The 26982-nt window shown below is 35.7% G+C and overlaps 2 non-coding genes across 2 annotated transcripts; both read right to left on the bottom strand.

Moving 5' to 3' along the window:
- Positions 1 to 5874: 5874 nt before the first annotated feature.
- On the bottom strand, positions 5875 to 5981 carry LOC128290759 (small nucleolar RNA R71). Its single transcript, XR_008280546.1, has one exon. It is a non-coding gene; the product is annotated as a small nucleolar RNA R71 (small nucleolar RNA).
- A 12818-nt stretch (positions 5982 to 18799) lies between these two features.
- LOC128291240 (small nucleolar RNA R71) lies at positions 18800 to 18906 on the bottom strand. Its single transcript, XR_008281016.1, has one exon. It is a non-coding gene; the product is annotated as a small nucleolar RNA R71 (small nucleolar RNA).
- Between the last annotated feature and the right edge of the window lie 8076 nt (positions 18907 to 26982).

The raw sequence follows: 26982 nt of genomic DNA, 5'->3' as shown, positions 1-26982 counted from the left end.
GTTACAGTCATTATGAGTTTCTGGTAAATTTGGTTTGACTAATGCCCCTACTGCTTTTATGGAGTAATGAATTGGATTTTTCAGCCTCATTTGGATAAATTTATGGTTGTATTTATCGATGGTATATTAATCTATTCCAAGACAGAATCAAAGCATGCTCAACATTTGAGAATCATGTTACAGACTTTGTGAGAAAAATAGTTGTACGTAAAGTTCAGTAAATCAGAATTCTGGTTTTACAAGGTTGGAATTTTAGGTCATATAGTATCATCTGATGGGATTCGAGCTGACCCCAGTAAAGTTTCTATTGTGATGTATTAGAAAACTCTGAAAAATGTTTCTAAGGTACGAAGTTTCCTAGGTTTAGCAGGTTACGACCATCATTTTGTTAAAACCTTCTAGATCATTGCTTCACCTATGACCAGATTTCTATAGAAAAATGTAGAGTTTGTTTGGTCTGATAAGTGCCAACAGAGTTTTGATTAGCTAAAAAACATGTTCACAGAAGCTCTAGTGTTGACTCAACTTGAATCTAGGGTAGCATATGTTGTCTATAGTGATGCTTTTCTGCTAATACAGGTAGGAAAAGTAATAGCTTATGTTTCTTGGCAGTTAAAGCCACATGAAAAGAATAATCATACTCATGATCTCAAACTAGCTACGATTGTATTCACTTTGAAGATTTGGAGACATTATTTATACTGCGAGAAATGTGGTTATGGATTTGAGAAAGAGATGTTGGTTAGAACTACTGAAAGATTATGATCTGGTTATTGATTATCATCGAAAGTCATCATTGTTTGCACTTCATGCGTTGAACGCTTATTTAGCTCTGAATAAAGATAGTTTGATACTGGCAGAATTGAGATTAAAACCCTTGTTTCTACAACAAATTTGAGAGTTACAAAATGACTATCCGAAGTTGATGTTGAAACAACAATTGGTTCAAAATAATTTGATTGTTAAGTATAGTGTTGATGATGATGATACATTGCATTATCGTGATAGGATTTGTGTTCCGAATGATTTAAGTTTGAAATGTGATATTCTGTCTAAAGCTCATAGTAGTATGTATTCCATTTATCCTGGTAGCACAAAGATGTATTGTGATCTGAAAAAGATCTACTGGTGGCCGGGTAAGAAACGGGAAATTTGTGAGTTCGTTGCTAAATGTTTGATCTGTTAGCAAGTAAAAGTAGAGCATCAGGTACTATCGGGTTTACTACAACATGTTATGATTCCTAAATGGAAGTGGGAGGGAGTCACAATGGATTTTGTATCTGGTTTACTGGTAACTCCGAAAAAGAAATATTTGATCTGGGTGATTGTTGACAGATTGACTAAATTGGTACACTTTATTCTAGTCAGAACAGATTACTCCCTTGAGAGATTAGTAGAATTATATGTGTCAAAGATTGTAAGATTGCACGGGGCTTCAAAATCTATTATTTTTTATCGTGATCCAAGATTTACATCAAGATTTTGGATTAAACTTCACAAGGATTTAGGCATTAAACTCAATTTCAGTACAACATTTCATCCTTAGACTGATGGGCAATCAGAACGAGTGATATAGATTTTGGAAGATATGTTGTGATGTTGTATACTCGAATTTGAAGGTAGCTGGGAAAAGTATCTACTGTTAGTTGAATTTGCTTATAATAATAGTTATCAGTCCAGCATAAAAATGGCACCGTTGGAAGCTGTTTACGGAAGAAAGTGTCAAACACCAATGTATTTGTCTGAATTGAGCGAACCCAAAATGGTGGGAGTTGATTGGATTGGAAAAACTGAAGACAAAATTCTAATTATTTGAGATTTTTTGTAAGCTGCATTTGATCGTCAGAAATAGTACGCGGACTTGAAAAGAAAAGATATAAAATTTACTGTTGGTGATTGAGTTTTTCTAAAAGTTTCTCTGTGGAAGAAAGTGCTACGTTTTGGCAAGAAAGAAAAGCTAATTTCGAGATTTATCAGACCGTATGAGATTGTTGCAAGAGTCAACCCTATAGCCTATAGATTATTTTTGCCCTCTGAACTCGATAAAATGCATGATGTGTTCCACGTTTCAATGCTGAGATAGTATAGATTTGATCCTTCACATGTGATCCATCATAGTGAGATTGAACTGCAACTAGATTTGACGTATTATGAGGAGCCGATGAGAATTTTGGCTCGAAAAGTTAAAGAACTGCAGAATAAATGGTCACCGTTAGTAAAAATGTTATGAAATCATCATGGTACAGAAGAAGCTACTTGGGAAATGAGGAATCTATGAAACTATAATATCGGTATTTGTTCTCAAGTAACAATTTCGAGGACAAAATTTCCTAGGGGAGGAGAGTTGTAACAACCTGATTTTCAATGGTGACGGACCAATGGTTTTGGGACCACAAATTTCCATTGTGTCGACTCATAGATATTATTTATAAAACATTTATGGAGGCGTTAGTATCGTATTAAAATTTTGTCAAGAAATTTTAACATTTAGATAATTAATTAAAGAAAAGGGCTAAATTGTAAAAGGTGCAAAACTTAGCAATTATAACATTTTGGTGATCAAATGGCTTAATTTATAAGTGAGGAAGGACTAAAGTAATAATTAGGCCCTAATTGATATATTCGGACGACAAATTAATGGGAAATGATAAAATAATATGTTTTCAATTGCAATTTTGTAAATTAAAGAAAGTTAAAACAAAAATTAAAGAATGAATTAATCAAATTACTTTCATTTCTTCTTCAAGTAGCCGAAAGCTATAGCTAGGGAAAAGAAGAGCTTTGGTTTTCTTGATTCTTTTGCATCTAAGTGATTTTTGTGCCCGTTTCTTGTAATTTTTATGTTTTTGAGATCGTTGCAACTAGGTCCAGCTAGCCTGTACCTTTGTTTTTAAATCTGTTAAAATTTTAGAAGTTTCCATTGATGAATCTTGAATGTTTTCGATAATAACTATATATTTGAAGCTTTGATTGTGTTATTTGGTGAGTTTGTACAGTTATTTTATTTAGATTTTGAGTTAGGGATTAAATTGTGAAAATGTCAAAAGTTTAGGGTTCGATAGTGAATTTGATGTTTAGCAGGGAGTTTATAAGGGCCTAGTATATTTGGCTATAATGTTGACTTGAGAAAAATGGTTAATTTAATGATTTTTGGGTTAAGGGACTAAATTGTAAAAAGTTGTAAAAGTTAAGGGTAATTATGTAAATTTTAAAAATAAAAGGGTCTAAAATGTAAAATGAATTGGAATATGAAATTTATGCTAATAATTGAGAAATTTTACATTTTAGATCAAGACCCAGTTGATACTCTTAGAAAAGGAAAAATTACGGAATAGTTCCTAAACTTCTACACTATTACAATTTAGTCCAGGTTAGTTCGTGTAGTTCATAATTTAATATATATATATATATATGAAATTTTTTATGATACAATGTGATATAATAAATATATTTGACTATAAGTGATAGAAATTTATTTGAGAAAAGTTATTGAAATTCAAGACTCGGATCGAATTGAATGCAGGATAGAGTACAATCGAGATACGGTGTGTTATAAGGGATTGGAGTGGAGTTTTTTGTGGAGTATTATAGATATTTGTTTCTTGAGGAGATCGAGGTTCAGTATTTTTTGCGAACTCTCGTGTTATACTTCCTAATCTGGTGTGTTTCGGTTAGAATATTGATGTACTCATATCCGTAAGTCGTTTATCAAATTGTAAATCTCAATAATGTAACTTGCTTTGTGATTTTGACGATTATGTCATATATTTGAACTTTGAATTGAATATTGAAGTTCACTTGGTAGAGATTGTGGATGATAAACTATAACTTATACATATTTTTACCCTATGTTTAATGCATTTTATGGATGATTTCCTATTAGAATTGGTGAATTTGATGCTCCTAATGCTTTAATTTCATATTTTTTACTTAGAAGAGCAGAGGAGAGCAAAAGGAACGACAAATGGGCCAAAACCGGAGAAAATAGGTCAAAGTAAGAAATCAACACGGCCTGGACCTCCTCATACGGGCATACCACACGGACATGTCAATTTGGCAGGCTCGAGCACGGCCTGAAGTAATCGCACACGTGCGTGTCCCTACAGAGCCCAAGTTGAGTCCAATTCAGAAAAGGCTAATTTTGAGGGCTCTTAGGCATTCCAAAGCCTATAAATACAACCCTAGAGAAGGAAGAAAAGGGAGGAACAGAATAGAGAGTAAGGAATTACTCCAAGAAAGCCGATTGATCCATCTCAGAAGCCGAATTCACCATCAAAACTGAAGATCTCTCCTCAATTTCCCTTCAGGAGTTTTGGGTTTTCTTTATGTTTTGTATTCGTTATTCTTCTGAGATGTTTTCCTTTTTAGTTATGAACTAAATCCCCTAAATACCTAAGGGGAATGAAACCTAAGACGAATCTTTTTATTATTTTTTGAATTGTATGATAAATATTTAACTTATTCTTAATTATGTGTTCTTAATTCTTGTTTTGATATCATAGAATACTGATTCAAGATAAGCTCTTATTCAGAGGAGGAATAGACCCTTTCTAAGAGTACATTTGTCATAATTAAGTGGAGTTGTTTGCGCACCTAGACATAGGGTGAGAAGATTTTGCCGGATTAGGGTGAAACCTAATAAGGGGATCCATAGATCGAGTTAATGCAACCCTAGGGTGTTAATTAGAGAAAAGTCTCAATTATTCAATCTAGGGATTAGACGTTATTAGTCTTGAATAGGGGTAGTAACATAACTTAGGGATCTCTACGGAACAAGTTAAATGAATAAATCGTCCAATTCAGAGCCAGAATAGCAAGTACAGTCTAGGTGGATTTTTCCTTAGGTATTGTCTTAATTCAATCGATTTTCCCAAAAAAAATTCCCCAATTCCATTCTCTGTGAATTCTTAGTTTAGATAATTAGTTAGTTAAAACAAAAACCTCTTTATTCTTAGGTTGGATAATAAAAAGACAGTCATTACTAGTACTTTTAGTTCCCTTTGGTTCGACAATCCAGTCTTGCTAAAACTATACTACTGTTCGATAGGTACACTTGCCTACATCGCGATAATAGTTAGTTTCAAGAACGATTAATTATAAATATTTAAAACCTATCACGAAATCATGCGATCAAGTTTTTGGCGTTGTTGCCGTGGAACTAAGATATTCGGAACACTCAATTTTTATTACTTTAGCCATTTATTTTTCTTGAAATTTAATTTAATTTTATTACTTATTTTTTTCCTTCTCTTGGCAGGTTTTTATAGTTTATGACTAGAAGAAACCTGTTAGGACCACTACTTTTTGACAAAGAAATCGATCGCATAGTTCGTAGAAACCAAAGAGAAATAAGGCGAAGCTTAAAGAAACCAAAGAGAAATAAGGCGAAGCTTAAAATACACAGAGAACGAGCAAGAGAACGATACTCAAACTCCAACCGCAGAGATGGTTGAAAACCAAGACAATCAGATACCTCTTGCAATTACGGTTAATCGAAATCCTGCTCCACGCACTATGTATGATTATGCTAAACCTTCTTTAACAGGATCTGAATAAAGCATAGTTAGACCTGCTGTAGCTGCAAATACTTTTGAACTAAAACTTAACACTATTCAAATGATACTGCAATTTGTTCAGTTTGATGGTTTGCAGGATGAGGATCCCAACGCTCATTTAGCCAACTTCTTAGAACTATGCGATACATTTAAAATTAATGATGTTTTTAATGATGCCATTCGTCTTTGGTTATTCCCTTTTTCATTGAGGAACAAAGCTAAACAGTGGTTGAACTCATTACCACGAGGGTCAATCACTACTTGGGAACAAATGACCGAAAAATTTCTATTAAAATATTTCCCGCCGGCTAAAACGGCCAAATTACGTAATGTTATCTCTTCGTTTGTGTAGATGGACTTAGAAACTCTTTACGATGCATGGGAGAGATACAAGGACTTACTGAGAAGGTGCCCTCACCATGGGTTACCGCTTTGGCTTCAGGTTCAAACGTTTCATAATGGCCTGAATCCTTTGACTCGGCAAATGGTTGACGCAGCTGCTGACGGAACCATCAATAATAAAACACTTGAAGATGATTATGATTTTATAGAGGAGATGTCACTGAATAACTATCAGTGGCAAGTCATGAGGACAAACCAACTAAAACAACATGTGTTTATAATGTCGATTCGATTACTATGGTATCAAACCAGGTAGAACTTCTAAATAAAAAGATTGATGGTTTTCTTAGTTCTTCACAGGTTCACCTAGTAATGCAGTGCGAAGAAAGTGGAAGTGGAACAAGCCATCCGGAATACCAACCTTATGGTCACAACATCGATAACAAGCAATTAAATTACATGGGTAATAATCGTCGACCTTAAAACAATCCATATAGTAACACTTACAATGCAGGTTGGAGGAACCACCCTAAGTTCTCATGGGGCAGTCAAGGAAATCAAAGACCACAACCACCTCTAGGCTACCAACAACCACCCTACCAACAGGAAAATAAACTAAACCTTGAAAAGATGCTCACAAAGTTTATCTCGGTGTCAGAAACCCATTTTTAAAACACCGAGACAACACTTAAAAATCAATAGGTGTCGATCCAAGGGCTCGAAACTCAGATAGGCCAGCTTTCCAAACTAATCTCCGAATGACCACAAGGGAGCTTGCCAAGTAATACTGAACCTAACCCAAGGGGACAGCTCAACGCGATTAATGTTCAAGATGAAGAAGGATTTGTTAAGCCTGAGTTAGAACCGAGGCAAGAAACTGTGGTAAGCAAAGGTCAAGGTGAGGTATATCACAATAAAACAAATCAGTGAATGTCGAATATAAACCTCGTGTGTCATACACCAATGCGACAAGGAGAGACCGCTCAGATGAACAAATTGGTAAATTCCTGAAACTCTTAAAAAAATTACATATTAACTTACCGTTTATTGAAGCTCTATCACAGATGTCAAATGCAATGAAATTTTTAAAGGAGCTTTTAACAAATAAGCGGAAGATGGACGAGGCATCGTATGTGGTGCTAAATGCAGTTTGCTCAACTATTCTCCAGAATAAACTACCCAACAAACGTAAAGATCTAGAGAGTTTTACAATTCCTTGCTTAATTGGTAGTTTAGATGTTAATAATGCATTAGCTGATTTGGGGGCTAGTATGAACGTCATTTCTTACAAAATGTTCAAACAATTAGGTATCGGGAAACCCAAACAGACTAGGATGAGCATTCGATTAGAAAATAAAACTATAAGATTTCCTAGGGGTATTATTGAAGATGTGCTAGTTAAAATCGATAAATTTATATTTCCCGTTGACTTTATTGTTCTAGACATAGAGGAGGATAGCAACACTCCTTTAACTCTAGGAAGGCCCTTTTTAGCAACTGCTAAAACAAATATTGATGTTGGCACAACTGAACTCACACTCCGTGTGGGAGACGAAACAATCACCCTTCAAGCTCGCAATTCTGGCAACACAATGGAAATTGAAGGTGATTGTCTAAACCATTCTACTAAAACTAACAATATGGTGCAACCTTCTTTGCAGGAAATGAGTTTGAAGGAAGTACATGAACCATTCTCAAGCAATAGTAGAGGACCCATTCATGAAGATTGCAGGCTACAAATCGATGAGCTAGATGAATGGCGGACACATAAACCAAGAACACCTGACAAACCGAATCTACGATAGAACAAGCTCAATCCCTTTCCAAATCAACTTAAGGTTGGTGATAGAGTCTTATTAGATGCCACAGATCCCCACATTGTCGCTACCACATCGAATGAAGAAATCCCTCTTACGGTACTCAGCATTTTCCCGTTCAGTATGGTCGAGGTGAGTCATCCTAAGTTCGGCACTTGTAAGGTAAACAACACCCGTTTAAAACCTTATTTTGATGAGATTAATAGCAGGAATGAGGAGTATAAACTTCTTAAACCACCATGATCATTCAACGGAGAGGTAAGTCGAGCTTAGACTATAAATAAGTGCTTCTCGGGAGGGAACCCGAGCATTAATTGTATTAACTTCTTTAAAATTTAGTCTTCAACATCTAACTTCCAAACGGAGCGCTTGAATACAGGTTTTCCATAGGGACACGGCCAAGAGCACGGGCGTGCTTAGGGCTGTGTGAAAACAGAACAACAATTTTTCCCAAACACGGGCTACGATAAAACTCTATGGCCGTGCAACATGGCCGTGGTCGAACCTGCCAAAACAACACGGGGGTGAGACATGCCTGTGTGGAAGAACCATGGGTAAACCTGTTAAAACAGCACGGGCGTGCAACACGCCCTTATCTAGCACCCGTGGTCAAACCTGTTAGATTGACACGGGCGTGGGTCTGAATACTCGGACGTGGGAGAAGCAAACAACGTCAGACACGACCGTGTGCACCGATACGCCCAAGGAACACGGGCTTTTACTAAATGTCAGACGTGCCCAGATTCAAAATTCGCGAATCACACGGGTTGAAATTGGGGAACATGGGTGTGTTACCTGGCCGTGTGCCCCAAAATCTATAAATACCCGGCACTATTCATTGTCTTCCCACTCAAAAACCCTAACCCTAACTACTGTAATTCCACACAGCCTCCTTGCCACGCCCGTGCGCCGGCTCCAACTCTATATTTTCCGCCCATTCTCCTCTTTCTAGCATCTATTCACTCTTCTCTCGTTTATTCTTACTAATTTCTAGGGCTATTTATCATAATAATATGAAATTTTTCATGTTGTTTTCTTATTTTTATCATACAAATGTTATATCTAGAATAGTTATTATCTTTCTCATGTTAAAATTCTTACTCATTATATGATTTCTCTACTTTATTTGATTAGTTAGATATAAATATTCATGATTAGAACAATATATATACTCATGCCTTTAGTGTTAACATTTTTCATCCGTCACACTTGTTGCATTCCATGAAATTCGTTGCCATTTTTATGCCATACAATTGATTGCTTTGATTAACTTGTTAGTCTTAGTAGTTGCTGAAATTATGATTGTTATTTACAAATTATCTTCATTTTACTTTGATCATTCCTCAAAATGAATTAATGGTTTTTTATCGCAGGTACCATGTCATGTTCACGAGGAAAGAAAACCACCGTACCTACTTCGAAGAAGAGGAAGGGAGCATCATCTTCCATAGGTCCAACCATGAAAATTTGTCACCCTCTCTTGTAGTTCCCCCGAGGGACCCAAGAAGAGCTTTTCCAAATACTTCGGGCCTGACCTTTAATTGTGGGGCGCTGCATCGACTGGGCTACCGTAGAACAAGTTCAGTCGGCTGATGCAATTTGGGCCCTCCTAACCACCGACCCTTGGGAGCTATTCTTTGGGATCATCGAACCAACATACCTCGAGCTCACGATGGAACTATGCTCAACGTTCCATCTTCAGACCGTAATGATGAATTAAGATGATCCTGACACGGTCCAGTTTCGCCTAGGCGGGTTGGTTCTCCAGCTAAGCATCCCAAAGTTCGGTGCTGCACTAGGCTTATATATGGAGGAGTTCAATGAGAAGAATGAACTACATGCTCTCACTCGCCACATACATTTCTCTCCCTCAAAGTGCTGGCACACTTTGGCCCCTGGCACAGCCTCCTACAATCCTAGTCGCTCTAAGGCATCAGTTCTCCCACCATCCCTGAGGTACCTACACGCCATTTTGGCTCACACGATTACAGGGAGGTGAGAGAGCACTGGCGTCGTCAACACTCACGACGCCTACTTCTTATGGTGTATGTCGCACGGACACGTCATCGACCTTGCCTATTTCATCACCCTTACGATTCAGCACCAGACAGAGCGGTATAGGAAAAGGGTCATCTCCATTGGCCCCTATGTTACTCGGTTGGCTCGACACTTCGGGCTCCTCAGCACCGCGGCCCAAGAATCATCCCTTACCCTCATCGGCCAGATGTCTCCATAAGGCATCTCGAGCATGCTTAGCATGAGGATGATCGAGAGGCGTCGAGGAACCTACCCTCCCCAATATTGTCTCGCCCAATCTATCGAGGAGGAGGCCTACGAGGACAATCCTGATGATGTCCCTCCATAGCACGAAGACCCACCGACTCGCCATGACCACCCTCTCATCCAGTTCATGCGGCGGCTTCATATGCTGACATCTCTGAGCGCCTCACTAGATTCGAGCAGCAGTGTTTTCAACGATTTGACAACATTGATGCTACTCTACAACAGATTTGTCAGCACCTCCACATCTCATCGCCAGACGCACCTCGCTGACCATCCAGCAATGAAGATGTTTAAAAACATTTATTTATTATTTTATGTTTTTAATTTTTATTAAAACTACTTTTTATTTTTATTAGATTTTAGAATTTTATTTTTAATTATCAATTTCGGTTATTTCTTTATGAGTAATTATTCTTCCTAATATCCCCTAAAAAGTTCCTGATTTTGTCACAGTTATATAAAGCTCTTAAGCTCATCATCGCATAGGAACTAACAACTCCATCGGGAAAGGTTCTTCACGACTACCATGTCCTGATTGACCACGACCATAGCTACCACTAGATATGATATTCTTTTGGCACAGGACTTATGGACTAATGAACCTCTACAACTGCCGGAGCATCCTCCTCCACTCTCGAACCGATTACTCTCCAAAACTTCAGTTCGAGGAATTCATCATCTGAAGTTTCACTTCTCTCCTATCTTATTTTTATACTCTAATATCTATCTTTGTACATTGAGGGCAGTGTACATCTTAAGTGTGGGGGGTATTTATTTCATTATCAGAAAAATCCCTAAATGACTACCTTGTTCTCTTGAAAAGCTCTCATATCATATTTAGGATAAATTTTGATTGATTTGTGATTTTTGTTGATATATCTTGAATTAAAACATAGGCATTTATGCATTGATTGTTTGAACCTCAAGACATTAGAGAATCAAGCATGATAAGTTGATTTTTAAGAATTTAAAATCTTAGGTTGTTTCCCCAAAGTTTAGGTATTACTTTGAGTTGGAATTCACAAGTTTTAAACATCAAAAAGCCATAATTTTTGTGAGATTTTTGAGCCTTCTGAGCATCTATTAATTCTTTCATGCTCACTTTTATTATTGCTTTGGGTACGTCAGTATTGAACTGTTATTCTAGAACTTGCTTGATTATGCATGTCGAGACCACAACATTTGATTTGATATTTCAAAATGATTAATGCACTTAGGATTAACCCACTCATGCCATGAAAAGCCTACCTCCATGATTAACCCCTGGTAAACCCCCTTGAGCCTAACAAGCCATTTCTTGTATTACCCTTAATATTAACCCTTAACCCATTATTATTGAAATCCCCTAAATTAATTTGATCCCTATTTTTGTCGAGATTTAAGTTGAGTAAATTGCTTAGCTATGTCTTGTTTGTAATAAGTTAGTCTATGTTATTTAACTTGTTCTAAAAAAAAAAACTATGTATAAACATTAGTAATTCCATATTCTGAGAAGAAGCTCTATTGTACGCAAGTGATGATTAACTCTTTTTCTAGTTAGGTAATTTTTCAATTCAATCTCGATTCTAACCCTTTCTTTTAGCTTGTGACCACACCCCCTAACCAAGCCTCATTACAACCCTCTAAAGACCTTTTGATTGATGTTTCATCTCAATTTATCAGTGGTGGAGATTTGATTTTCATGCAAGCCTATGGTAATGAATTTTCATTATTGACTATTGAGTGCTTCATTTATTGTCCTTAAAACACCTCAAGTGATTTGAGTGAATCTTTAGTGAGGATGTGAAACTCTATGATATTCCGAATCAAAGGTAATTACTTAAATGAGGAGAGACACCTATGTTTTCAGGAGAAAATGCTCAACTTGGAATGTTTGAAAATTTTATGTTCTTTTAGTTGAATTCTTAATGTATGATTACCTATGAATTATTTTGAGATATTATCGATAGAAATTATAAGTTGAGAAGAATTTGTTTTGATTATCAGTTGAGAATTTTGCTTGAGGACAAGCAAATGCTTAAGTGTAGGGGTATTTGATAAACCGTAATTTATACATTTTTTACCCCATGTTTAACACATTTTATGGATGATTTCCTATTAGAATTGGTGAATTCAATGCTCCTAATGCTTTAATTTCATGTTTTAAACTTAGGAGAGCATAGGAGAGCGAAAGGAACGAGAAACGGGCCAAAACCAGAGAAAATGGGCCAAAGTACGAAATCAACATGGCTTGGACCTCCTCACACGGGCATACCACAAGGCTGTGTCAATTTGGCAGGGTTGAGCATGGCCTGAAGTAATCGCACACGGGCGTGTCACACAGGCGTGTCCCTGCCGAGCCCAAGTTGAGTCCAATTCAGAAAAGGCTAATTTTGAGGGCTCTTAGGCATTCCAAAGCCTATAAATACACCCTAGAGGAGGAAGAAAAGGGAGACACAAAATAGGGAGTAAGGAATTACTCCAAGGAAGCTGATTGATCCATCTCGGAAGCCAGATTCACCATTAAGATTGAAGATCTCTCATTAATTTCCTTTCAAGAGTTTTGGGTTTTCTTTATGTTTTGTATTCGTTATTCTTCTGAGATGTTTTCCTTTTTAGTTATGAACTGAATCCCTTAAATACCTAAGGGGAATGAAACCTAAGACGAATCTTGTTATTATTTTCTAAATTGTATGATAAATATTTAACTTGTTCTTAATTATGTGTTCTTAATTCTTGTTTTGATATCCCGGATCTTGATTCAAGATAAGCTCTTATTCGGAGGAGGAATAGACCCTGTCTAAGAGTACATTTGTCATAATTAAGCGGAGTTGTTTGTGCACCTAGACATAGGGTGACAAGATTTTGCCGAATTAGGGTGAAACCTAATAAGGGGATCCATAGATCGAGTTAATGCAACCCTAGGGTGTTAATTAGAGAAAAGTCTCAATTATTCAATCTAGGGATTAGACGTTATTAGTCTTGAATAGGGGTAGTAACATAACTTAGGGATCTCTACGGAACAAGTTAAATGAATAAATCGTCCAATTGAGCCGAATAGCAAGTGCAGTCTAGGTGGATTTTTCCTTAGGTATTGTCTTAATTCAATCGATTTTCCCAAAAGAAATTCCCCAATTCCATTCACTTTTATCCTTTACAATCGCTTGCAAATATATTTTATAGATTCATGTAATGTGTATAAATACTATGCATTTTGTCTAATAATTTTCTTCTTATTTTCTGAATATTATTTTTTTTCCGCAGTTAATTTGAAGAAAATTACATTTAAAATACATAAGAAAACTTAAAACAAATAGGTTAAATCGAAAATCACATGTAAACAGATCAACGAATGTTAGAATCCCACTATTGTAACTTCTTAGTATAATTATCTTAGTGAAATTTTACTAAAATAAAGCATTTCGTTAGTTGATGATCAACTTCCATTAACAGATATTTAATAGATTTAGATCATTCTGATCATCATTGGAAAAGGTTGAACTATTACGTAATTGGAAAATCGAATTCTTAAATGAACAATTATAATGATTTCTTAATGATGAATCAGCATGAACAAGGATAACCACTAAGTACTTTCGTAAATTTCTAACTTAAAGTTTGCACTATAAAATATGTTGAGTCAATACTGAGAAACAAATTTTAAATCTTAGACAACAGAATCAAAAAAATAGTTAGTCTAATTACTTATACAATGATAACCGACAACTAGAGAACAAATAATGTAAACACAACTAGACTAAGCGGAGAAACCAATATGACAAGAAAAAAGACACAACACTAGCTATCAAAACCCAAGACAATAAACCAACCTAAAAGATCACAATCTTATTGTGAAACCATTTTAAGACGATAAACAAATCATAGGCATCAGGGATAAACTCAAAGCACTTCAAAACATAATCACAGGTTAGCAATAACTAACAAGAGCAACTAAGCAAAGTAAAGAAGAATGATTAATCTAACTACTCATAGAGAACTGTAACAAGGTAAGGAGTATAAATTAAAAATCGAGATTGATTAACGGTTCATCCAATGAAATAACAGTGATAAATTGTAAATATAAATCTAAATTCAACTTGCATTTCTGAGTATCAGATCAATAATGATTTTAAAGAGCTTTAATCAATAAGTAAATGAAGCATGTATGTTTAAAATGCATTAACTATTTGAAAAGACTACAACAGACTTAAATAAGCTTTAAATATTCTTATGTACATATTAATAACATTAGTATTTGGTAGAATAGTAGATCTTACAAAGTTAAACAATTGGTGAACCAAGAGAACATTATTAGAAATAAACTAAATACAGTATTATAAGATTCAGTTAAAACATAAAATTATTCCGTAACTATTAGTCTAACAGGACATAGAAACTTTAACTCAGGAAGCAACCTAGCAACTTAGAAACAATATTGAGTTGACAATAACACTGCTGGAACACAATCACTTCAAGTCTGTATCACAAGGAAATCTAAGGTATGCAAACATTACAACTAAAATGTCAAGCTTTAGAGATAGATGTTGAGAAGAGAACATTTAAAAATACGAGACATTATGATTAAGCTAATGATGACTAAAAGCGGGCTAACAAGAACGACAACCATTACATAAACTCACCTTTCAAATACTTAAGTTGATAGATCTTATTAACTAAGAATCAATAGCTAACACAGGAAATCCACTAGTTTTGATTTCGTCATTCAGGACATCAATCGATAAGGTATACAACACGTAAACACTATGTGTGATGAATAGCGGTAAGTTAACTCTTAAACACATCACTAGTAATCGGAGGGATGTTAGCAAAATAGTGTCACGGAATCAGCATATTTTTAACTCTTTAATTAGTCTTCATGCTAATTCAAAGCACTGAGTACATTTCCTAGACAGTAGCCAACTTAATGTAACAAATCAGATTTTCCACACTCTAAAACTCTTCAATGATCTGTCACTCAATAACAAACATGATCACTTGAGTAACATTGGTATCATTTAAGCTAGCTCACGCTATTGATCTTCAATCTTATTTTATGCAGTCATATGACTGACATAACTTAGTTCATCATCTATAAATGCTTCAAACGTTTTTATCTATTTAGTCTATTTAAATGATATCAGGTTAATTGTAACATGTGATTATGGATTCCAAATATAACCGATAATATTTGATTCACTTTAAAGATAACTACTAACACTAGATCTTCATAGGCGTCACTCATATTTCGCCCATTTTCTTTTGCTCATCATCTCGCTAAATCGTTATCAGGAGCTTATAAATTGAATTTTTCAGTGATTCTATTTATCAGACAGTAACTCGTATCTCATGTAAATCTACTAATTGTTCTCACTATGATTATTAGTATAATCTATACAAAATCATGCCTTTGAACATTCTACGCACTGTGATTATAATCTCTGCATTTTATCCATAATTGATCTGACATTTGTATCGATTCTAAATGTCATTACAATACTTTCATACTGCTCCCAAAACTATTAGCTTTTGCCCCACTCTTCACAGAAAAACTCCTACCTCAAAGAGCAAATCATCTCATCCCATCGATTGCACCTCTCTGCTTCCAGGACGAGAGTTCTTCCAATATGCTCCTTATTGCTATTGCATCTCTGTACGACATTCTCGTAGATTGCCCTCCAACTCCGACCTTGGGCATTCTTGGTCATAATCCAACATCTCGCTCAATGACTAGAATCCTCTCGATAGATGATATTAGATGATCCAAGCGATCTAGGTTCCTCACTCCCAATTCGGACTAGCTAATAGAGACTCAAGCAAATGACCCTCTATCGCCAATAATTTTCTCCAATTTGACACTTGCTACACTCTACAAAAGTTCTTCAACTATGTTCCAACAGTACTACATTTGTCACACTATATGATAGAACTTGTAACACTAACATTATTTTGTGTATTATATCATATCACTTTTATTTATTTCATTATCATTATATATGAAAGATTATTCCATTGCATCATTACTTTTGCTCTGAACACTCTAGCTCGCCAAACATCTTCCACTGCCTTCATACACATCAACTTATGGATAGATGCTCAAACTAGCCATCTCATATCTGCAATCTTCAATATCCTTTCAGGACTGATGTCCTCACAGTATGCATGCTCACACCATTTCATTCTCGGATTCTATAATTCCTAAGCTCATTATTTTCAATTTTATATTGTGTATTACTTGCAACTCATTATCAGCTTAATCCAATAAGTGTTAAACTTATATATTTATTTTTAAATTTAAATTTTGATTTTTTATTGATATTAATTTAATACAATTTATTATTTATTTTGAAATTATTTCTATACCTAAAAGCTTATTTTTATTATTAAACTTTACATATCTAAACTTATTCATTGAAAGTTCTTACATTCTATAACGCTAGACACTAGATATAATTTTTGCAGACTTATGATATGAACTTAAACTATGAGATCTCCACTTCAACATTATCTCAAACTTCATTCGAAATTCATCAAAAGTCATTTTCCTACTTATTTTAACCTCTATTATCTTTTACATTGGTGTAATTTATTGGTTTTTTATTTGAATAAATCATATCTTTCTTAAAATTCATTATATTTAGGAAATTTGATTGATTTTATTTATATTTTAATTAAAGCATTTATCATTGATTTAACTATTAGAACACATAATATTTTAATTAAAATTTAGTGTGTTTCCCAATTTAGTTTATTTGATTGAATTCACAGTTTTAAACTCAAACAATTTTTGATTTTACCTTGAGTTATTAATTTTTATGCTATTTATATTTTGATGTATTAACTTTATTTATAATTGATTATATGAGACACACCTTTGATTTTTTAAAATGTTAATGATAGTTAACATATTCATGAAAAGCTACTCATATTAACCTGAACCTTGAGCTAAAGCATTTTTTACCTTAATTAACTTAACCTTATTTTGAATCCTAAATTATTTGACCATTTTTGGTTATTGATAAATTTACATTTTTGTATAATATTATGTTATTATTTCATAAAAAATTTTTAAACATGTAATCTATTAGAAAAGCTATATGAATGAATATTTTTCAGTTGAATTTTAATTAATTCTAACCTTCTTTAATAAATACACCCTAGAGGAGAAGGAAAAAGGGGAAACAGAGAAGGAAGCAGGGAACTACTCAAGGAAAGCTGATTGTTTCATCTTAGAAGCCAGATTCATCATCAAGACTGAAGATCTCCCCTCAATTTCCCTCTAGGAATTTTGGGTTTTTCTTTATGTTTTGTATTCATTATTCTTCTGAGATGTTTACCTTTTTAGTTATGAACTAAAACCCCTAAATACCTAAGGGGAATGAAACCTAAGAAAGATCTTGTTATTATTATCTGAAATGTATGATAAATATTTGACTTGTTCTTAATTATGTGATCTTAATTCTTGTTTTGATATTCCAGGATTTTGATTCAAGTTAAGCTCTTATTCAGAGGAGGAATAGACCCTGTCTAAGAGTACATTTGTCATAATTAAGCGGAGTTGATTACGCGCCTAGAGATAGGGTGACAAGATTTTGCCGGATTAGGGTGAAACCTAATAAGGGGATTCATATATCGAGTTAATGCAACCCTATGGAGTTAATTAGAAAGAGATTTCAATTATTCAACCTAGGGTTAGACGTTGTTAGTCTCGAGAGGGATAATAATATAACTTAAGGATTTCTACGGATCAAGTCAAATGAATAAATCATCCGATTTAGAGTCAAATAACAAGTGAAGTCTAGGTGGATTTTTCCTTAGGTATTGTCTTAATTCAATCGTTTTTCCAAAAGTAATTCCCCAATTCTATTTTCTATGAATTCTTAGTTTAGTTAATTAGTTAGTTAAAACAAATCCCATTATTCCTGGGCCAGATAATAAAAAGATTGTCATTACTAGTACTTTTAGTTCCTTTGGGTTCGACAATCCGGTCTTGCTAAAGCTATACTACTGTTCGATAGGTACACTTGCCTTCATTGTGATAATATTTAGTTTCAAGAATGATTCATTATAAATATTTAAAACCTATCACGAATATAACGCATCAAGTTTTTGGCGCCGTTGCCAGAGAACTAAGATATTAGGAACACTCGATTTTTATTACTTTAGCCATTTTACTTTTACTAAAATTTAAATTTATTTCTAATTTTTATTACTAATTCTTCTTTTTCCCTTTTTCTAGCAGGTTCTTATAGTTTATGACTTGAAGAAACCTGTCAGGACCATTGCTTTTTTATAATGAGATCGATCGCACAATTCACAAAAACCAAAGAGAAATAAGGCGAAGCTTAATATACACAGAGAACGAGCAAGAGGACGATATTCAAACCCCAACCGAGGAGATGACTGAAAACTAAGAAAATTCGCTACCTCCTGGGATTGCTGTTAATCAGAATCTTGCTCCGCGCACTCTGTATGATTATGCTAAACCTAATTTAACAGGAATTGAGTCAAGTATAGTTAGACCTGCTATTGCTGCAAATAATTTTGAACTGAAACCTAGCACAATTCAAATGATACAACAGTTTGTTCAGTTTGATGGTTTGCAGGACGAGGATCCCAACGCACACTTGGCAAATTTCCTAGAATTTTGCGATACCTTTAAAATTAATGGCATTTCTGATGACGCCATCTGGCTTTGGTTGTTTCCCTTTTCGTTAAGGAATAAGGCTAAACAGTGGTTGAACTCGTTACCGCGAGGGTCAATCACTACTTGGGAACAAATGACCGAAAATTTTATTAAAATATTTTCCACCTTCTAAAATAGCCAAATTACGTAATGATATCTCTTCTTTTGTGCAGATGGATTTAGAAACACTCTACGATGCATGGGAGAGATACAAAGACCTTTTGAGAAGGTGCCCTCACCATGGGTTACCGCTTTGGCTACAGGTTCAAACGTTCCATAATGGCCTGAATCCTTCGACTCAGCAGATGATTGATGCAGCCGCTGAAGGAACTATCAATAATAAAACTCCTGAGGCGGTTTACGAATTTATTGAGAAGATGTCACTGAATAACTATTAGTGGTAAGTTATGAGAACAAAGCCGACGAAAGTAGCCAGTGTTTTCAACCTCGACGTGGTTACTATGCTATCTAACCAAGTAGAACTCTTAAATAAAAAGATTGACAGTTTGTGTGGTTCTACTCAGGCACATCCAATGATGAGGTGCAATTCGAATGGAGGAAGAGCGTGCATAAAATATCAACCCTTCAACCCTAGCATCTAGGAGGAACAAGTCCAATATATGGGAAACAATAACTCTAGATCCCAAAATAACCCAATAGTAACACTTATAATGCAGGTTGGAGGAATCATTCTAATTTCTCGTGGGCCGGTCAAGGAAATCAAAGGCCACAACATCCTCTGGGTTTTCAACAACCACCTTACCAGTAAGAAAAGAAGCCAAACCTTGAGGGGATGCTAACCAAATTCATCTCGGTGTCAGAAACCCATTTTCAAAATACAGAGACAGCACTTAAGAATCAACAAACATCAATCCAAGGGCTCGAAACTCAGATTTGACAGCTTGCCAAGTTGATTTCTGAATGACCACAAGGTAGCTTGCCAAGCAACACAGAATCTAACCCAAGGGAGCAACTCAATGCGATTACTAGTCAAGATGATGAAAGGTTAGTTACACTTGAACCAGAACCAACGCAAGAAACTGTGATAAGCAAAGGCAAAGGTGAGGTAGACCACAATGAGCAAAAATCGGTAAGTACAGAATACAAACCTCGTGTGCCATACCCTAATCGATAAGGAAAGACCGCTCAGATGAACAATTTGGTAAATTCCTTAAACTCTTAAAAAAATTACATATTAACTTACTGTTTATTGAAGCTCTATCACAGATGCCAAACGCAATGAAATTTTTAAAGGAGCTTTTAGCAAATAAGCGGAAGATGGATGAGGCTTTTCATGTGAAGCTAAACACAGTTTACTCAGCTATTCTATAGAATAAACTACCCAACAAATTGAATGATCCAAGGAGTTTTACAATTCCTTGCTTAATTGGTAGTTTTGATGTTAATAATGCATTAGCTAATTTAGGGGCTAGTATTAACGTCATGCCTTACAAAATGTTTAAACAACTAGGTCTTGGGAAACCCAAACAGACTAGGATGAGCATTCAATTATCAGATAAAACTATAAGATTTCCTAGGGGTATTATTGAAGATGTGTTAGTTAAAATCAATAAATTTATATTCTTGTTGACTTCGTTGCTCTAGACATAGAGGAGGATAGCAACACTTCTTTGATTTTAGGAAGGCCCTTTTTAGAAACTGCTAGAACGATTATTGATGTTGGCATAGGTGGGCTCACACTTCGTGTGGGAGACGAAACAATCACCCTTCAAGCTCGCAATTCTGGCAACACATCGAAAATTGAAGGTGATTTTCTAAACCATTCTACTAAAACTAACAATATGGTACAACCTACTTTGCAGGAAATTAGTTTGAAGGAAGTAAATAAGTCATTTTCAAGTAATAGTAGAGGACCTATTCATGAAGAACGAAGGCTACAACTTGAGGAGCTAGATGAATGGCGAACACATCACTGAGAACACACGATAAACCAAAACTATGCCAGAACAAGATCAATACCTTTCCAAATCAACTTAAGGCTGGAGATAAAGTTTTATTAGATGCCGCAGATCCTCACATTGTCACTGCCAAACTGAATGAAGAAATTCCTCTTACGGTACTTAGCAATTTTCCATTCGGTACAATTGAGGTAAGTCATCTCAAGTTCGGTACTTTTAAGGCAAACAATACCCACCTAAAACCTTATTTTGATGAAATTTACAGCAGGAATGGGGAGTATAAACTCCTCAAACCACCATGACCATTTAATGGAGAGGTAAGTCAAGCTTAGACTATAAATAAGCGCTTCTCGGGAGGCAACCTGAGCACTAACTGTATTAACTTCTTTAAATTTTAGTGTTTAACACCTAACTTACTAATGGAGCACTTGAATACAAGTTTCCCACACAGACACAGCCTAGCACAAGGGTGTGCCTTAGGCCGAGTGGAAACAGGACAAAGATTTTTCCTAGCACGGGCTACGATAAATCACCATGGCCGTGCGACATGGCCGTGAGCGAACCTGCCAAACAACACGGGGTGAGACACACCGTGCCTTGAAACATGGGTGAACCTATCAAATTAATACGGCGTGCAACACACCTTATCTAGGACCCGTGGTCGAACTTGTTAGATTAACACGGGCATGGGACTACATACACAGGCGTGGAAGAAACGAACAAAGACAGACACGGCCGTGTGTACCCACACGCCCAAGGAACACGGGCGTGGGCCAATTGTCAAACGCACCCAAATTTAAAATTCGCGAATCATACTGGCAAAAATTGAGGAACACGGACGTATTCCATGGCCGTGTGTCCCAAAATCTATAAATACCCTGCACTATTCATTGTCTTCTTCACTCAAAATCCCTAACCCTAGCCACTGAAAGTCTACACAGCCTCCCTACCACACCTGTGCGCCGCTTCCCACTCTATTTTTTGACACTCAATCTTTCTCCCTTAGCGTTTGTTTACACTTTTCACTTCTATTCTACTTATTTCTAATGCTTATTATCAAAATAATCTTCATTCTTCTCAAAATATTTTCATTTTGTGCATTATTCTATCATTTAATTTTCATTCTTCAGTTATTTATCATACATCTCATGTTGAATCGAGTTGTTAGGAAAGCCTCATTCTATTGTCATACCCATGCCATTACTATGCTCATTCTCATGCTATTACCATGCTAATGTCACGAAATTATGCTATGAAATTGATTATTCTGGTTGAGTTTGGTTAGTATTAGTAGTTTTGGCTGAAATTATTAGTTCAAATTCATGGCTTTTCCCTTTTCAAAATCGTTTACCTACAATTATTCTTTTTTATATTGCAGGTACACCATGTCATCTTCATGTGGTAAAAAGGCTACCGTCTCTGCTTCAAAGAAAAGGATGGGAGCATCATCTTCCTCGGGTCCTACCGCAGAAATTCGTCACCCTTTCCCCCAGTTCCCCATTGGGCCCTAAGAAGAACTTTTCCAAATACTCCGGGTCCGACCTTTAATTGGGGGCCGCTGCATCGACTAGGCTACAGTAGAACAAGTTCAGTTGGCTGATGCAATTCGGGCGCTCCTAACCATCGACCCTTGGACCTTTTCTTCGGGATCATCGAACCAACATATCTTGAGCTCACGATGAAACTATGCTCAACGTTTCATCTTCAGACCGTAATGACAAACTACGATGATCCCGGCACGGTCCAATTTCGCCTAGGCGGATTAGTTCGCTAGCTAAACATCCCAGAATTTGGTACTACACTGGGCTTATATACGGAGGAGTTCAGGGAGGAGAATGACTTACATGCTCTCAACCGCCACATCCATCATTCTCCTTCACGATCCTGGGACGCACTAGTACCACGTTCGACCACCTATGACCCCAGTCCCTCCAAGGCATCAACTCTCCCTCCATCCTTGAGGTACTTACATTCTATTTTATCTCACACCTTAACAGAGCGGAGAGAGAGCACCGGTGTTGTCACCACTCACGACATCTACTACTTACCGCCCTTGCCATTTGCCACTAGATGGAGCGACATCGAAAGAGGGCCATCTTGATTGGCCCTTATGTGACTCGACTGGCGCGACACTTCGGGCTCCTCGACACTGTGGAACAAGAATCATCCTTGACTCTCATTGGCCAGATGTCTTCACAAGGCATCTCAAGCATGCTAAGCATGAGGATGATAAAAAAGCACCGAGGAACCTACCCTTCTCAATATCGTCTCGCCCAATCTACCGAGGGGGAGGCCCCCGAGGACATTACTGATTATGTCTCTCCACATCATGAGGACCCACCGTCTCAGCCACCACCACCCTCTCGTCCAGTTCATGCGGCGGCTTCATACGCTGAGATCTCTAAGCGCCTAACTCGATTCGAGTAGTAGTGTTTTCAACGATTTGATAACATTGATGCTACTCTATAGCAGATTTGTCAGCACTTCCACATCTCATCACCACCACCACCTCGCGAACCATCTGGCGATGATGATGTTTAATTTTATTTTAATTTTAATTTTAATTTTAATTTATGTTTTTATTAATTTCACCTTTAACTTTTAAATGTTATTTCCTTTTTATTACTATTTTAGATTTTATAAACAAATCTCGGTTAATTCTTTATGAGTTATTATTCTTCCTAACATCCCCTAAAAAGTTCCTGGTTTTTTCATAGTTATAAGGAGCTACAAAGCTCACAATTACTTAGGAACTTGAAACTCCATTGGGGAAGGTTCTCCATGACAGCCATGTCCTACTCAACCACGACCATAACCAACTTCAAATATAATATTCTTTTGGCGTAGGAGTTATGGACTAATGAACCTCTATTACCGCTGGAGTATCCTCCTCCACCCTCACGCCGATTATTCTTCAAAACTCCAGTTCAAGAAAATTTCATCACTCAAGAAGTTTCACTTCTCTCCCTTTCTTATATTTATATTTTTTCTACATATCTATCTTTGTACATTGAGGGTAATGTACATCTTAAGTGTGGGGGGGGTATTCATTTCACTATAAAAAAAAACCCCAAATGATTGCCCTGTTCTCTTGAAAAGCTCTCATATCATGTTTAGGATAAATTTTGATTGATTTATGATTTTTATTGATATATCTTAAATCAAAACATAGACATTCATGCATTGATTATTTAAACTTTAAGATATTAGAGAATTAAGCATGATAAGTTGATTTTTAAGAATTTAAAATGTTTCCCCAGGTTTAGGTATTATCTTGAATTGAAATCCACAAGTTTAAACATCAAAAAGCCATAATTTTTTGTGAGATCTTGAGCCCTTAGAGCATCTATTATTTCTTTCATGCTCACTTTCATTATGAGTGCGTCAGTATTGAATTGTTATTCTAGAACTTGCTTGTCAAGACCACACCATTTGATTTGATATGTCAAAATGATAAAGACACTTAGGTTTAACCCACTCACTCCATAAAAGCCTACCTTCACAATTAACCCTTAGTGAACCTCCTTGAGCCTAACAACCCATTCATTGATTTACCCTCAATATTAACCCATAACTCATAACTGTTGAAATCCCCTAATTAATTTGACCCCTATTTTTGTCGAGATTTGAGTTGGAATAATTTCTTAGCTATGTTTTATTCTATTTTGTAATTTGACTTGTTCTTAAAAAATAAAAAAATAAAAAAAAATGTATACATATTAGTAGTAGTGATCTTTTGAGCTGAAGAAGTTAAAATCCATATTCTGAGAAAAAGCTCTGTTATACGCAATTGATGACTAATCATTTTTCTAGTTAGGCAATTTTTCAATTCAATCTCGATTCTAACCGTTTCTTTCAGCTTGTGACCACACCCTCTAACCAAAGTCACGTTACAACCCTTTAAAGACCTTTTCATTGATGTTTCATCTCAATTTATAGTGGTGGAGATTTGATTTTCATGCAAGCCTATGGTAATGACTTTTCATTATTAACTATTGAGTGATTCATTTATTGTCCTTAAACACCTCGAGTGATTTGAATGAATCTTTAGTAAGGATGTGAATCTTTAGTAAGGATGTGAAACTCTGTGACATTTTGAATCAAAGGTAATTACTTAGACGAGGGGAGACACCTATGTTTTCATGATAAAATACTCAACTTGGAATGTTTGAAACTTTGATGTTCTTTCAGTTGAATTTTCAATGTATGATTACCTATGGATTATTTTGAGATATTATCGATAGAAATTATAAGTTAAGAAGAATTTATTTTGATTATGAGTTGAGGATTTTGCTTGAGGACAAGCAAATGCTTAAGTGTATTTGGTATTTGATAAACCGTAATTTATACATAAAACGTTTTTACCCCATGTTTAACACATTTTATGGATGATTTTCATTAGAATTGGCGAATTCAATGCTCCTAATGCTTTAATTTCATGTTTTATACTTAGGAGAGTATAGGAGAGCGAAAGGAACGAGAAAAAGGCCAAAAACAAAGAAAATGGGCCAAAATATGAAATCAACATGGCCTAAACCTCCTCATACGAGTAGACCACATAGCCGTGTCAATTTGGCAGGCTTGAACACGGCCTAAAGTAATCGTACACGGGCGTGTTACACGAGCATGTCCCTGTTGAGCCCAAATTGAGTCCAATTCGGAAAAGGATCATTTTGAGGGCTCTTAGGCATTCCAAAGCCTATAAATACACCCTAGAGGAGGAAGAAAAGGACACACAGAGAGGGAGTAAGAAATTACTCCGGGGAAGCCGATTGATCCATCTCAGAAGCCGGATTCACCATCAAGACTGAAGATCTTTCCTCAATATCCCCTTCAGGAGTTTTGGGTTTTCTTTATGTTTTGTATTCTTTATTATTCTGAGATGTTTTCTTATTTAGTTATGAACTAAATCCCCTAAATACCTAAGGGGAATGAAACCTAAGACGAATCTTGTTATTATTTTCTGAATTATATGATAAATATTTAACTTGTTTTTAATTATGTGTTCTTAATTCTTGTTTTGATATCCCAAGATACTAATTCAAGATAAGCTCTTATTCAGAGGAGGAATAGACCCTGTCTAAGAGTACATTTGTCATAATTAAGTGGAGTTGTTTGCGCACCTAGACATAAGGTGACAAGATTTTGCCGGATTAGGGTGAAACCTAATAAGGGGATCCATAGATCGAGTTAATGCAACCCTATGGTGTTAATTAGAGAAAAGTATCAATTATTCAATCTAGGGATTAGAGGTTATTAGTCTTGAATAGGGATAACAACATAACTTAGGGATCTCCACGAAACAAGTTAAATGAATAAATCGTCCAATTCGGAGCCAGAATAACAAGTAGAGTCTAGGTGGATTTTTTCTTAGGTATTGTCTTAATTCAATCGATTTTCCCAAAAGCAATTCCCCAATTCTATTCTCTGTGAGTTCTTAATTTAGATAATTAGTTAGTTAAAACAAAACCTCTTTATTCTTAGGCTAGATAATAAAAAGATAGTCATTACTAGTACTTTTAGTTCCTTTGGGTTCAACAATCCGGTCTTGCTAAAACTATACTACTATTCGATAGATACACTTGCCTATATCACGATAATAGTTAGTTTCAAGAAAAATTAATTATAAATAATTAAAACCTATCACGAAATCACGCGATCAAGTTTTTGGCGCCGTTGCCGGGGAGCTAAGATATTAGGAACGCTCAATTTTTATTACTTTAACCATTTATATTTTCTTGCAATTTAATTTTTTATTATTTATTAATTTACTTTTTCTTTCTCTTTGCGGGTTTTATAGTTTATGACTAGAAGAAACCCGTCAGGACCACTACTTTTGACAAAGAAATCGATCGCATAGTTCAGAGAAACCAAAGAGAAATAAGGAAGCTTAAAGAAACCAAAGAGAAATAAGGCGAAGCTTAAGATACACCGAGAAAAAGTAAGAGGACGATACTTAACCCCCAACCGAAGAGATGGCTGAAAACTAAGTCAATCAGCTACCTCTTGCAATTACGGTTAATCAAAATCCTGCTCCATGTACTATGTATGATTATGCTAAACCTTCTTCAACAAGAACTGAATCAAGCATAGTTAGACCTGTTGTCACTGCAAATACTTTTGAACTGAAACCTAACACAATTCAAATGATACAACAGTTTGTTCAGTTTGATGGTTTGCAAGATGAAGATCCAAATGCTCCCTTAACAAACTTATTGGAACTATGCGATACATTTAAAATTAATGGTGTTTCTGATGATGCCATTCGTCTTTGGTTATTCCCTTTTTCATTGAGAAACAAAGAAAAACAATGGTTGAACTCGTTACCATGAGGGTCAATCACTACTTGGGAACAAATGACTGAAAAATTTCTATTAAAATATTTTCTGCCTGTTAAAACAGCC

Source organism: Gossypium arboreum, chromosome 3 (genome assembly GCF_025698485.1).
Source record: "Gossypium arboreum isolate Shixiya-1 chromosome 3, ASM2569848v2, whole genome shotgun sequence".
NCBI classification, from domain to species: domain Eukaryota; kingdom Viridiplantae; phylum Streptophyta; class Magnoliopsida; order Malvales; family Malvaceae; genus Gossypium; species Gossypium arboreum.
The sequence above is the reverse complement of the archived record's forward strand: the minus strand, read 5'-3'. Positions and strand labels throughout refer to the sequence as shown.